Genomic DNA, 15,427 nt, shown 5'->3' with positions numbered 1-15,427 from the left:
CAACATATGACACACATGTGACTTCGCGATGGATTTGTAAACAGACACAATTCAGCCCATAACAGCCCTCTTTGTATTTCTAGGCTTTATACAGAAGCAATACCTTCCACGAAATATTTCCTACCCCTAGGCTGAGATGTTTTCCCCCGCTGAGCCTCTTAGTAACCATTCCTTCTTTCCACTTCCTGACTAGTTTCTTGAAATCAGGGATTGTATATTTCTCAATTTGTTACTTTACCCTAAAGTCTATCAAGTTGCCTGATATTCAACAGACATCAAAAAATGTTTGCTGTAAGATGGGCACTGTGGCTCATGCCTCCTGTAATCCCAGCCTTTTGGGAAGCCAAGAAGGGCGGATCACTGGGCTCAGGAGTTTGAAACCATCCTGGTCAACATGGCAAAACCCTGTCTCTACAATTAAAAAAAAAAAAAAAAATACAAAAATTATCTGAGCTTAGCAACCCAAGCCTGTAGTCTCAGCTACTTGGGAGGCTGAGGTGACAGGATGATCTGAGCCCAGGAGGTCGAGGCTGCAACGAGCTGAAATAGCACTACTGCACTCCAGCCTGGGCAACAGAGTGAGACCCTGTCTCACAAAAAAAAAAAAAAAAAAAAAAAAAGTCTACTGGGTTGAAGAAAAGGTTTTGTCTTCTATACTCTAGTTCTATATTCTAGAGGTGACAGGGATTTTAATGCAGGTTAAGATCCAAGCAAGGCGTCTACACTTCTAGGTCCTATTTTCACCATAGTGATGAGAAATAGTACAGTATTGATTAAGAGAATGGACTTGAGTCCAAATTCTGATTTTGTCACATACGTCCATGTTTATATAACCTGATAAAATTAACCTTTCAAAAATTTCCCTCAAATTTTCTCATTTATAAAGTGTGACATGTAATCCCTACCCTAAAGTATTTGACTGAAAGTTGATTAAGATAATATATGCAATGTCCTAACCAGTGATAACTAATAATATTGTTGTCTAGGACACCTAGATAACCTATTGTTATATATAGTGCTGACAAGCTTTTTAAAGGCTTTCAAGAAGTTTTTAAAGACTTTCATATGCTTATAGATCACACAGAAGTCTCCCTACACACAGAGAAACTATTTGAGCTTGATTCATGAAGAGGAAAAAAACAATAAGAGACACTTTATATAACCTTAAAGAAACAGTGGTCACTACTGGTCAAGGAGAACAGATAGCAATTGTGCAGAATTAAACTACAGATCCTACCTTTGACTATTTAGTCACACCTCACAATTAGCCAGAAGAGCCATTTTCAAATATCAAGGGCAATACAAATAGAGTTATTATCATTATTCATTCTTCAAAGCAATGACCTTTACTTTGGGCTAGTTTCCTTGGCAAGGAAGTTTGGCATGAAGCTACTAAAGTAACATTAAATGGCAAAAATCTGTTCTTGTGACTATGCTATCTTAATGGCAATTTAACAGAACACCTAATTTCAGGCTCAGAGGTAAAAATGCTTAAGCAACCCACCTGAGACTCCCAAGCGGCATATTTATCAAAACAAGTTAAAGTCACCTTCTGAATAATTGTTGTGGAGGGGTTTTCACACAGCAGAGAGACACATTTTCTGTGGATTGAACGATTGATCACTAAGTTCTAGTAACAGGTGCATCTTGCTTCTGGGGCTTTGAAACATGACAGGCTGTAGAAAGACTATTAAAATCGCTTGCTAACAAAGAAAAATCAATTGTTCTCCACAAGGAGGTGCCCTCTGGCGCAATCAATATACAATAGTACAATGCTGGGCTGTAAAGCCTGTGAACAGATTTAAGCTTTTGATTAGGTAAAAGGTGGAGAGGGGAGCAGTTTTTTATCTCTGATGAACTCAGAAAGATAAAGATATATTTTGGTATAAGTTGCATTTGGTTTTTCTTCAGTAGATCAACTTGTTAAAAGCACAGCTGAGTTTTCTTTCAGTATAATGCTTTGTAAAGTATCATCTTACCTGTTTTCAGGTCAAGGTATGTGGTAGAGAGCTGGAGTTGGAAAGGGGCATACTTATGAGACTAGTCTAAGAATCAAAATGGAAGGACAGATGGGAACAAGAACGCTATCAGTTCCATTGTTACAAGTTGAAGAGTATATAATGTCTGTTATTTTTCTGCTACATATAAGAAATATATGAGTTTATGTGGCAGTCAGGTCTTGGAACTTTTTGTGCATTTTTCCACCAACAAATCAATAATCATCTGTCATTTACAGACATGTTTCAAGAATAGAAAAATGGCATTTACAACCTCTGTATTTTCATAAAGCTTTGCCTGTGTGCCAACAATATTTGAAGCAGATACAAAACTCAAAATAAAACTCAATTCAGGCTATTCAGACATGGGAAAAGCACACTCTCAGTAATAAAGAACTTTATGCTGAGAACATGAAGTGCTTTTTCACTCAAAGGAATGTTATAACTGAATAGTGTAGACAAAACCCATTGAACAATTGTCAGTAACTTTTTGTACTTAGAATGTGTATACATTGAACATATTTGAAATTCAATCTTTAAAAATGTTAAATGGTCTAGATTTTATAAAATCAGCAACATAATTCAGTATTTTCACAGAAAATTAATTTTATGTACTAATGAATAATTTGCATGGTGTTGGAGAATTTGTATTATTTAGAAGGTAATTTTTGTTCAATATAAATCATCTCACAAGTATCATTCACTAAAACTTCCAATCTTTTGAGTTTAACCAGATTAATCTTGTCCCTGTGAGTTTGTTTCAGCCATAGAGAAGTCAAGTAAATTGCCAGACATACAGCCATGCAATTTTCAATCCAGGCATCTAAAATAAAGTCTGGGAGTCTGACAGGGAGTATTAGGGACTAAGGCCAACATTTAAAGATAGCAGTGTAGTAGAAAGTCAAGAGCCACAAGAGATTCAAATGAGGGTTTGGCTGTGTGCTGTTGCCCACTCTTCAACTGGAACAGCTTAGACATAGGTATCAATGATCCCTCATCTGCATCTCCAGAAGAGGGCTGTATTCACTTCTGACCCACACTCTCAGAGTCCATACATTTTCCTAGTGAAATACTACAGAAAGTTCTTAGGCAGATGAAACTGATGAAAGAGGGAAGCATAGAAATGAGGAAAGAGTACGTAGAAGAGCAGCAGTAAGGATAAAGCTGTAGGGAAACCTAAATGAAAGAAATCCAATGTTTAGGTTTGTGTGTGTGTGTGTGTGTGTGTCTTTGTGTGCACACACACACATGCATGTGTGCAGTTTGGAAGTCATTGGTTTGTCTGAAAATAGTAAAAGTCTTAATTTACATTAGGCTTTCATTAGAGAGTATCATAATCTCTAGATGGATATTAATTTGTTAAGGAATGTTATAATAGTAAAAATAATAAAAGAATGTGTCACTAATAAGCAAATGAGTATAGAATTTAATAATTAATTTAAAAATGCATAGAACAGATGACAGAAATAGAAAGCAAATTGGAAGATGCTAGATTTAAACACAGACCATATAAACACTTTCAATATAAATGAACTAAAATTACAATTTAAAAATGAAGATTATTTTAATCTTTTTTATGCTTTTTCAATGCTGCTTTTAAGAGATGTTTTCAATTTTAATATTCAAAAACATTTAAAAAAAGATGACAAAAATTACTGAGCAACACTAAAAGAAGCTTGAAACTACACTAATATCAGACACTGTAGACTCTAAGCCAAGGCACATTATTAAAGATCGAAGAAATACTTCAAGGCACAAGGAAAATATGATTCTAAATGTGTATACGCTTAATAACATAGCCTCAAAAGATGTAATGCAGAATTTTACAGACCTTCAAGAAGACACAGTCAGTTTCACAAATACGTTGAGAGATTTTAAGACACCCCTCTCAGCAACTGATAGGACAAGCAGATACATCAGTAAGGTTATAGAAGAGTTGAATAATATGATTAACTAACTTGACATAATTGACAAATACAGTGTACCCAACCCAACAGTTGCAGAACGCAGGCTCAAAGTGAAGGGAGTTGATTTGGCTTAGTATAACAAGGAAGTCTGGACTTACATCTTCAGGTTTCAGATATCCTTGGACCCCGGGGTTTAAAAATATAATATGAAATTTAAAATTTTGTTCTGTCTCATTTATCCTTAATTTGGATATTGAATCTCATTATCTCCTATACAAACAAGCTGTCTTTTTAAGACCTGAGAGTATGGTGTCAAGCAATTGTAAGTTGCTCCTCATTTTTGTATGTTGATTCTGGAGCCTGCAGCTTTACTGAGTTTGTATTAGTTCTAACAGTTTAACAATGCTGGACATTTAGGTCACTCTTTTCTTTTTATATTCATTTTGATCCTATACCTTCTGTGTCTCTCTGTATACCTTATTAGACTATTGTTCTTGTTGCCTTCTGCTATTTCCTGCTCTCATTCTTTCTCTGTGTTGCTGCCATCAAATCTAAACATGTAACTGCTGTTTCCACTTTCTCCTGCTATAGCTACACCACTATGTTTATCCCCTTCTCATGCCCATAGTTATGCCTAGGTCTGCATGTACACTGGCTTTCTATGACTGTCTGGATATGAGATATTATATTCACTCTAAGAAAAATTATGTTTCCTCCAGGAGTAGAAAGAAGACAATGTTCCGAGGCCTTTTCCAGTGTTTCCCCTAAGCCCAGAGTATATTTACATCTCCCTGTAGCTAGAAATAAGTCAATGACTCTAATATTCAATAAACCACCCTGAACTTCCATAGTCACTTACTTTAACTAAAAAGATTTCATTGATTTGTTTTTGCATGGTTACCTTTTATTCAGAGATATGGCTTTGTTATTTTCCTCTAAAATGACCTTGACATGATTTGCCTCCTGGTTGATTGAACTTCAGCAAAAGTTAAATAATGGTACAGCAGCTTATTCTGTGACCCAGAATATTTCCTCCTAAAATTTTAACCAAAAAACTGTAAGATAAAAATACAAACAAATATATATTTTATAATGGTGCAAAATAAATAAAAACAACCCAGAAAAAACTAAATGCCAAACATTAGAAAACTGGTTAAATAAATTGCAGGACATTGGCTGGGTGCGGTGTCTCACGCCTGTAATCCCAGCACTTTGGGAGGCCGAGGTGGGTGGATCATGAGTTCAGGAGATTGAGACCATCTTAGCCAATGTGGTGAAACCCCATTTCTACTAAAATACAAAAAAAAAAAAAAACAAAAAAAAAACCTACCCGGGCATGGTGGAGCGCACCTCTAGTCCCAGATACTCGGGAGGCTGAGGCAGGGGAATTGCTTGAACCCAGGAGATGGAGGTTGCAGTGAGCCAAGATCGCACCACTGTACTCCATTCTGGCAACAGAGTGAAACTCCATCTCAAAAAAAAAAAAAAATTGTAGGAAATCTATGCAATTAACTTTTATACAACCTTTAAAAATTATACCAGCCAGGCATAATGGCTCATGTCTGTAATCTCAATACTTTGGGAGGCCAAGGCAGGAGGATTGCTCTGGCCCAGGTGTTCAATACCAGCCTAGGCAACATAGCCAGACTCCATCTCTACAGAAAAATAGCAAATTAGCTGGGCATGGTGATGCAAACCTGTAGTCCCAGCTACTTGGGAGGCTGAAGTGGGAGTATCACTTGAGCCGGAAGGTGGAGGTTGCAGTGAGCCATGATTGTGTCACTTCATGCCAGCCTGGGTGACAGAGTGAGACTCTCGTCAGAAAATAAATAAGTAAATAAATAAATAAAATTTAAACTGTACAACATTTAAGAACATAGAAAATTGTTCAGGTCAATCAATCAGGTTGTCAGTTGGTTATTCCAGAATTACTCCTAGGTTAGATAGCAAAAGTTGGGACTAGATAGAATTTCTTCCTCCAAAGGCAAAATGAAAGCAGAGACAAAAGCAAAAACTAGAAATATTCTTGAGGGAAACTGCAGACAACGTACATGGATTTGAAAATACTTTTCTGTTTTTTACCTTTTCAGGGCCAAAACCAATTTGACACAGTGCCTTGCATATTAATAACTTTACATAACATACCTTTATAAGAAGAGCCTCCCCATGGCCACTTCCCAGGTTCAGAGCTTCACCATATTCAGCCTCCCTGCTTGTCACACTAAGGATTCGAGCCAGGACCTTACCAAGCTCAGGGAGGAGCATCAGACTCTTTCAGCAGTGTATACAGTTTATATTCCTATTCTGTAGCCTATCGCTGTGGGCCAACTTTCTTAAGTCATCTAGCTGTCCATTCCAAGCAAAGTGATGAACCTCACACAATCTTCCTTTTACTTCCTCCAGCCCATGGACAAAGTTGGGCTATATCTTATGCCAGAGACAAAATGATTGAGTTCTCCCGAAGCTGCATGAAGAGGCTATATTACAGCCTATGCATAAGAGCCTTAATATACCTGTGAAAGGTAAAGAAATGCAAGTTAGATCTGAAACACCCAGTCAACACAGCCCAGGATAATTTTGCAATTGGTTTTCATGGCTTTTATCTTCTGCATCCAGATGACAAAGATAGGGGACAGTAACAGACCCTGTATTAGTCAGTGTTCTCTAAACGGACATAACTAATAGATTAGATGTATATAAGGGGAGTTCACTAAGGAGCATTGACTCACACAATCACAAGGTGAAATCCTACAATAGACATAGTCCGCATGCTGAGGAGGAGGGAAGTCAGTCCAAGTCCCAAAACCTCAGAAGTAAGGAAGCCGACAGTGCAGCCCTCAGTCTGTGGCAGAAGGCCAGAGACCCCCTGGAAAACCACTGGTGTAAGTCCAAAGTCTAAAAGCTAAAGAACTTGGAGTCCGGTGTTCGAGGGCAGGAAGCATCCAGCATGGAAGAAAGGTGAAAGCCAGAAGACTCAGCAAGTCAAGTCCTTCCATGTTCTTCTGCCTGCTTTTATCCTAGCTGCACTGGCAGTGGATTAGGTGGTACCCACTCAGATTGAGGGTGGGTCTGCCTCTTCCCGTCCACTGACTTAAATGTTAATCTCCTCTGGCAACACCCTCCCAGACACACCCAGGTAGAATATTTTGTATCCTTCCATCCAATCAAGTTGACACTCATTTTTTTTAAAAAAAACAGAATCTCGCTCTGTTGTCCAGGCTGGAGTGCAGTGGTGCGATCTTGGCTCACTGCAAACTCCACTTCCCGAGTTCAAGTGATTCTCCTGCCTCAGCCTCCTGAGTATCTGAGATTACAGGCGCATGGCACCATAGCCAGCTAATTTTTGTATTTTTAATAGAGGGGTTTTCACTGCGTTGGGCAGACTGGTCTTGAACTCCTGACATCGTGATCTGCCTGCCTCGGCATCCCAAGGTGCTGGGATTACAGGTGGGAGCCACCACTCCTGGCCAACACTCATTATTAGTCATCACAGACGCATAGTACCCTTCCTGGGCCATATGCAAACAAAAAGATTTACTCTAAACTGCCAATTGATTTATACCTTCTCCTCTTCACATCTATACACACAGGAAATTTAGAATTCCATTGTTCCACTGTCCTCTTGTGTGTTTATCAAACTCTTACTGGAACACAGTTCTTCAATTTGCTTGATATTTATTTAGTTATTTTTATTTTATTTTATTATTTTTATTTATTTTTGAGATGGACTCTCGCTCTGCCACCCAGGCTGGAGTGCAGTGGCGTGATCTCGGCTCACTGCAAGCTCCACCTCCCGGGTTCACACCATTCTCCTGCCTCAGCCTCCCGAGTAGCTGGTACCACAGGTGTCCGCCACCACGTCCGGCTAGTTTTTTTGTATTTTTAATAGAGATGGGGTTTCACCGTGTTAGCCAGGATGGTCTCAATCTCCTGACCTCGCGATTCACCCATCTCGGCCTCCCAAAGTGCTGGAATTTCAGGAATGATATATTTATTTTATTAAAGTATATCTTGTAACTGGTCACATTTAAACAACTTATTATTTCAATCAGTTATAAGACACCAATGCAGAATATAGATAAAAGAGGGAGATACAGTTGAGCATGAATTTTAGAAGACTTTCCAGAACTGTGTTACATGTTCATTTCTGCCACTGGAGATACCTCTGGATATTTGAAGGATCCCTATCATAAGACACTGGGTACTCATGCTGACCTGCTCAAGGTGAAGGTCACAAGCAAGTTCAAGAAAAAAGTTACTGTACGCTTACCTGTATTAACTCTTACGTTCATTCTACTCATATTCTTTAGTTGTGTTTTCAAAGGAGCTAACTAATTTCTGTAAGTCTCTTTACTTTCATTCTCAATTCAAATTCCTGGTTGAAAAACACTCCTGGAGCACATGTTTTATATAATTCTGTGCAATTAAAATTTTAATTTATTCTCTAGCAAGAGGTTTTTAGTAGCTGAACACAAAATGGTAACTGACAAACTACAATCAACAAATTCACATTTTATCTCCACTTCTTTGCATCTGGTCATTATAAAGATTATTAAGAAATTCAACTTACATTGTCCATCTTTTCATATCCTACAATTGGGACTCCCGTGAAGCTTTATACAACTAACTAACACAGGCATCTATGATTTTCTCCAGCTGGACAGATCAGTTTTAAGATCTATGGGCTTGGGGGTAAAGTAGATTTGCTGCTCTCTGGTTACCAGCTTCTCTGAGTCAAGTGAATACCGTCCCCCCCAACACACACAACAAATTATATGAAGAGAGTTTCTTACAGATAAGCAACAAAAAACAACAGAAACCTAGAATTCCTCATATTTTAGTCCCCCAATGCTCAGAAAACCTGTCCAAAATGGATGGAGTGTCATCTGCCCATACCCTACCTGAACTGCAGCTGAGGAACCCCAGAAAGCAGCCCACCTTGTGTTTTATAGCTCAGGGTGATGGGATGTGCTGGGCTGAAGTGTTGAAGACATCGTGTTCTCCTAGGGTACTGAAACAGAGCCCAGGCTGTTCCAGCCAATCCCTTGCTACCTCAAGATATTGCATTCCCAGCACATACTAGGACTAATTTTGAGAACCATAAGCAAGAAAGTGGGGAGAGCTGGATCAGTCCAAGATCACTTAGAAAACTATCTTGCAATCACCACTTACAACTGAAGTTGATTTAATTGACTTCTTTGTAAAAGTAGATCCACTTTTTTCATCTTGTTAATTTTACTCCTGATGATATTTGTAAATCTTATTACAGACTCCCATGATTTTGAATAACATTAATATTAGTAGCCCATTTGGCAAATTCTATTAGTCATTAAAATTGTGGACTTTCCTGACCCTATTCCTATAGACACCACCAATACCTGAATTTTCATTATATTCCTTAGAATGTATTGGTCATATTTTGCTCCTTTTAATATTTTACATCTAAGTGAACCAACTTTGCCTAGCCAACCTCATTTACTTTCCTGAATTCTAGAACTTAGCAAATGAGTTCATTTTCATTTGCTTCACATGTCCATGTTTTTGATCATGCTCTGTTTAACTACCAGTGAGTTTCTATTCATAACTCAGTGATTAGCTCATATATTATCTTCCTCACTAACTGTCAAAGAAGAATCATTCACTCCATTTATAGTCTTGTACAGTTTTTTTTATATGATAAGTTGGATGCAGTGCTTCCCCTGTTGCATTACAAACTCTGAGAGCAAGGACCTCATCTTATTCAGCTCTGTGTTTTGAGCATCTACTACACTGGATGACACAGAGGTGAAGATACACAAGTGTTTGTTAGAAATGAATAGATACACATTTTGCGGCCATCACCAAAGCAGGAGCAGCCAAAATGAAGTTCAATCCCTTTGTGACTTCCGACCAAAGCAAGAACCGCAAAAGTCATTTCAAAGCACCTTCCTATATTCGCAAGAAGATTATGTCTTCCACACTTTCCAAAGAGCTGAGACAAAGGTATAACGTGTGATCCATGCCATCCGAAAGAATGATGAAGTTCGGGTTGTATGAGGACACTATAAAGGTTAGAAAATTGGCAAAGCAGTCCAGGTTTACAGGAAGAAATATGTCATCTACATTGAATGGGTGCAGCGGGAAAAGGCTAATGGCTCAGCTGTCCATGTAGGCATTCACCTCAGCAAGGTGGTTATCACTAGACTAAAACTGGACAAAGACTGCAAAAAGATTTTTTTTAAAAAAAAATTATTATACTTTAAGTTCTGGGATACATGTGCAGAACGTGCAGGTTTATTACATAGGTATACATGTGCCATGGTGGTTTGCTGTACCCATCAACCCATCATCTACATTAGGTATTTTTCCTAATGCTATCCCTTCCCTAACCACCAACCCCCTGACAGGCCCCAGTGTGTGATGTTCCCCTCCCTGTGTTCCACAAAAAGATTCTTGAACAGAAAGCCAAATCTCGCCAAGTAGGAAAGGAGAAGGGCAAATACAAGCCAGAAACAATAAAAAAGATGCAGGAACAAAGTAATCTTATATACAAGTTTTGATTAAAACTTGAAATTAAAAAAAAAAAAAGAAAGAAATGAATAGATGCTCTACCCTGAAGCCAGTTAGGAAACAGGTAATTACTGATCTGGAAGAACACATGGTTTGGAGACTTCTTAATGTTACCACCTTATTGAGAGGTAGTGTGAAGGATCAGGATTGTTTCCCAGGATTTATTCTGAACTTGATGCATATGCATTTCAGCTTATGCTGATCTACTCTGTTAGACTCCTGTCCTAGTCCGACATTGCAGTGTTTCCTTTTCCCCATGGGAATCAAGGATATAGAGTTGTGGAAGAGAACGTACCAATCAAATACAAAGACTGTAAATTCTGGCCAGGATCTGACACAAAGTGTATTCTTAATAAATATTTGACAGTTTAATTCTATTCCCATAGGGTTGTCAAGCTGTCTAATAGTCCTTGATATATGACAAATAGAAGAGCAAAATAACACAGAGAGACCTTTGAATGCTATCTGAGCCATACTTTCTTCCAAACTGCTACTAAATAATCAATTTTTAAAATACCAGTTTTATAAAAGAAGAGCAAGAAAATACCTTTCTCCTGTGAATCAATAATATAAATAGCATTTGTGATTTTTCATTTCTAAACTGAGCTCAGATTCTATTGACCACTAGTAAAACACTCCTCGTAGGTAATGAACTCATTGGCTAAACTTGTAAACCAAGTTAAAGCTTAACAATTAGTTGATTACCTTCTACTCATGTTTCACTAGTGGCCAATAGAGTCTGAATTCCATTTGGAATTTAAAAATCACAACCATTTATCCTAAAAGTGTTGCAGTTCAAAACCAATACATGTGTCCAGTGCACCAGTCACCTAAAAAAAGAAGACATTTTGAAGCACATTTATGAAAAAACAAATATGAGGAGAAGAAGAGAGACATTGTGAAGAGACATTGTGAAGAACAAAACTGTTCTGTTGTCATTTTGTTTTCTTTTGAAATGTTGCTTTCTTTTAAATTTTATTTTAAGTTCCAGGACATATGTTCAGGACATTCAGGTTTGTTACATAGGAAAATATGTGCCATGGTGGTTTGTTGCATCTAACAACCCATCACCTAGGTATTAAGTCCTGCATGCATTAGCTATTTATCCTGATGCTCTCTCTGCCCCCGCCCGCAACCCACAGCATGCCCAAGTGTGTGCTGTTCACCTTTCTGTGTCCATGTGTTCTCATCGTTTGGCTCCCACTTATAAGTGAGAGCATGCAGTATTTGATTTTCTGTTCCTGTATTAGTTTATTGAGTATAATGACTTCTAGCTTCATCCATGTCCTTGCACAGGATATGATCTCATTCCTTTTCATGACTGCACAGTATTCCATGACTTACATGTACCACATTTTCTTTGTCCAGTCTATCATTGATGAGCATTTGGGTTGATTCCATGTCTTTGCTGTTGTGAATATTGCCAGAATGAACATATGTGCATGTGTCTTTATAGTAGAATGATTTATATTCCTTTGGGTATATACTGAGTAATGGGATTGCTGGGTCAAATGGTAGTTTTGGTTCTAGGTGCAAAGAAAATAACTTTTAATGGGAGAAAAGATAGAAACATGAAGTTGGTATCTGGAGTTGATCTATTATTGTATCAACCTACTAATGAATGAGCCTGTTTTTAGTAAACTTATTATATGTGACTTTTACTAATGCTTCCCCTGAAGCAACGAAACATCTTTCTTTACCAGGTCCAATAAGTAGCTCTCTGAGTTCAGCAGTTGACCTCATTTTAACATTCACTTAAAATTTGTATTCTTCTTTATTTTGTTCTCCTTAAATTTTACAGACTTCACTGACATGAGCCAGCAGAGATTTCATTCACAGATTTCTTTGTGTGTCCTCAGTGCAGAACGTGGAAGGAACTTGACAAGCTAACCAGGAGGTGTGTAGTCCCCCCAGACTGAGTAAAGAAGACATGACACGAACTCAGCAAGCCAATGATGGTGAGACACTTCTACTGCTTCAAGAGGGAGCTCAGAATTCAATTAGAGATGCCAGAAATAGCTTTCTACTACAACTAAAGTACTGAGTGGGAAACTACATGTCTCGGCACACGAGTGAAGGTCTTGCTATTCCTTTGTGTCATGGATAGAACAGAAAAAAAGAGAATATGGAGCAATGAAAAGGTAAATGTGCAAAAGTTTCCTCAAGGAACAATATTTAGTTTTCTACACTTGATAATGAGTGTCAAGATATATAGAAAGCAAAATTAAAAAGAAATATGAGGAATTTTCTTAAGAAGAGTTAAGAAGAAAGAGGTTAACTAAACCAAGCAAAGCATTGAGTGAGGACAAAAAGTGAAACAGATTTGCTGCTGTCACTGCTACTATATACCACAGAGTCTCCAAAAAGAAAAAAAAATGATATGGTTCAGTCTTTCATAATACAAACCACAGTCTTGGCAAAGGAGCAAGATATAGCAGTGCTGGGAAAACTTCAGTAATTTGCACAACTAAATCAACAGCTATGAACACATCTGCTAAACTCACAGTACATAAAACTGTCTTTTTTTTTTTTATTCTGAGAAAAGCATGTCTCCAGTAGATAGAGAGAGCAACAAAATAACAACTCTCTAAATTTGATTAAAACAGTAGTAATAATAACATCAGCAGCTATCATGTGTTCACTTCTTGCTACCTGGAAGGTGCTATGCCAATCCCTTTATGTGTATTTTCTTATTAATCCTCAAATTCCTCTACACATCAGGCACTGTTAAATATATTTTACAGATGGAGAAATCAAGCCTCAGAAAAATTGAGCAATTTAGGTAAATTTACACAGAGTGTTAGAACCAGGCTCTGATCCCAGGTCTGCCTGATTTCTAGTTTGTGCTCTTTACCATTATGCTGTACTGCACAGGGAGACAAAGTGCTTAATGATGTAAAATCAGAAGAAACATTTGAAAGAAAGTGGCAATACTATTCTAGAATTTCTTCTGGCCAAGGAACACAATTATGAGTATGCCCTACTGTATTAGTCTGTTTTGACATTGCCGAGTAAAGACATACCTGAAACTGGGCAATTTACAAGAGAGAGAGAGGTTTAATTGACTTGCAGTTCAATGTGGCTGGAGAGGCCTCACAATCACGGCAGAAGGCAAGGAGGATCAAGTCACGTCTTACATGGATGGCAGCAGGCAAAGAGAGAGAGCTTGTGCAGGGAAACTCTCCCTTAAAAAACCATCAGATCTCATGAGACTTATTCACTATCATGAGAACAGCACAGGAAAAGCCTACTCCAATGATTTAATTATCTCCTACCAGGTCCCATCCACAACATGTGGGAGTTCAAGATAAGATTTGGGTGTGTACACAGCCAAACCATATCATCGATAACATAGAAAGGCAAATTTGCTCTTCTTTGGAAGAGGTAGCTGGATGAAGACAGGCAAAACCACCTAATAATTATGGTTTTGTCTTAAAACTGGTATTATCCTATATTGATGTCTTAACTTAAAGGTACAATGCACTGTCTACAGTAGAAATAAACATAGGTTCTAACAGCACAGGCCCATCTCAAGTAAACAGTTATGTATCCACAATTTCAAATTTCATATAACATAGTAGATATATATTGTGGGTACCTACACAGCATGCATCTTACCCCCATTTTTCCCCAAGGCTTTATTGACAATCAATTTGGTTAGAATTAACCATCCCCAGTTCCAAAAATTGGCTGTAACTGGAATAAATTAATCAGATAAATTCCATTATCATTGCCTCAGTGATTCACCTATGGCAGAGCATGTGACCCAAGTTGGTCCAATCAAGGTGTACTAGTCTGTTCTCACGCAACTATAAAGAAATACCTGAGACGGGGTAATTTGTAAAGAAAAGAGGTTTAACTGGCTCACAGTTTTGCAGGCTGTACAGGTAGCATGTCTGTGGGGGCCTCAGAAAACTTCCAATCATGGTGGAAGGTGAAGGGGAAGCAGACATGTCTTATGTTTCAGGAGCAGGAGGAAAAGAGAGAAGAGGGAGGTGTTACACATTTTTAAACAATCAGATCTAGTGAGAATTCACTCAGGGTCATGAGAACAGCAAAGGGGAAATTTGCCCTCATGACCCAGTCATCTCTCACCAGGACCCTTCTCCAACACTGAGGATTACAATTCCACATGAGCTTTGGGTGGGGAGACAAATTCAAACTATATCACAAGGTAAAGCCAAGGATTTGTGTCTGGAGATTTGAAGGGAGACAAGAGTTCTTTCATCTGGGCAGTCCAGTGAAGGACAGTGAAATCTTGAACACTAACAGACATTTTGCTACCATAAGGGATGCCAACCTGTGATGGTTAATATTGAGTGTCAACTTGGTTGGATTGAAGGATGCAAAGTATTGTCCCTGGGTGTGTCTGTGAGGGTGTTGCCAAAGGAGACCAACATTTGAGTCAGTGGACTCGGAAACACAGAGCCACCCTCAATTTGGGTGGGCACCATCTTATAAGCTGCCAACATGGCTAGAATAAAACAGGCAGGAGAAGTTAGAAGATGCAGACTTGCTGAGTCTTCTGCTCTTCCTCTATTTCCCATGCTGGATGCTTCCTGCCCTCAAACATAGGATTCCAAGTTGCTCCACTTTTGGACTCTTGGACTTACACCAGTGGTTTGCAAGGGGATGTGGGACCTTCAGCCACAGACTGAAGGCTGCACTGTTGACTTTCCTACTTTTGAGGGTTTTGGGACTCGGACTGGCTTCCTTGCTCCTTAGCTTGCAGATGGCCTATTGTGGGACTTCACCTTGTAACTGTGGGATTCAATATTCCTTAATAAACTCCCTTTCATATAACATCTATCCTGTTAGTCCTGTCCCTCTAGAGAACCCTGACTAATACACAACACAAGGACGAAGCTGACACAAAAAGTAGGACAGTACTGGAAGAACTGCAGAACTAGTCATCTTGATCAAACCATGCCTGAATCATGCATTTCCTATTAACTCTTTTAATTCTCTATACCA

The 15,427-nt window shown here is 38.5% G+C and overlaps 1 pseudogene; it reads left to right on the top strand.

Moving 5' to 3' along the window:
* The first annotated feature begins 9,764 nt into the window (after window positions 1-9,764).
* LOC119626188 (large ribosomal subunit protein uL24-like) lies at window positions 9,765-10,511 on the top strand (annotated as a pseudogene).
* The last annotated feature ends 4,916 nt before the right edge of the window (window positions 10,512-15,427 follow it).

The sequence above is a fragment of the Chlorocebus sabaeus genome, chromosome 21, assembly GCF_047675955.1.
Source record: "Chlorocebus sabaeus isolate Y175 chromosome 21, mChlSab1.0.hap1, whole genome shotgun sequence".
Classification (NCBI taxonomy): Eukaryota; Metazoa; Chordata; class Mammalia; order Primates; family Cercopithecidae; genus Chlorocebus; species Chlorocebus sabaeus.
This window is presented reverse-complemented; position numbering and strand designations above follow the sequence as displayed.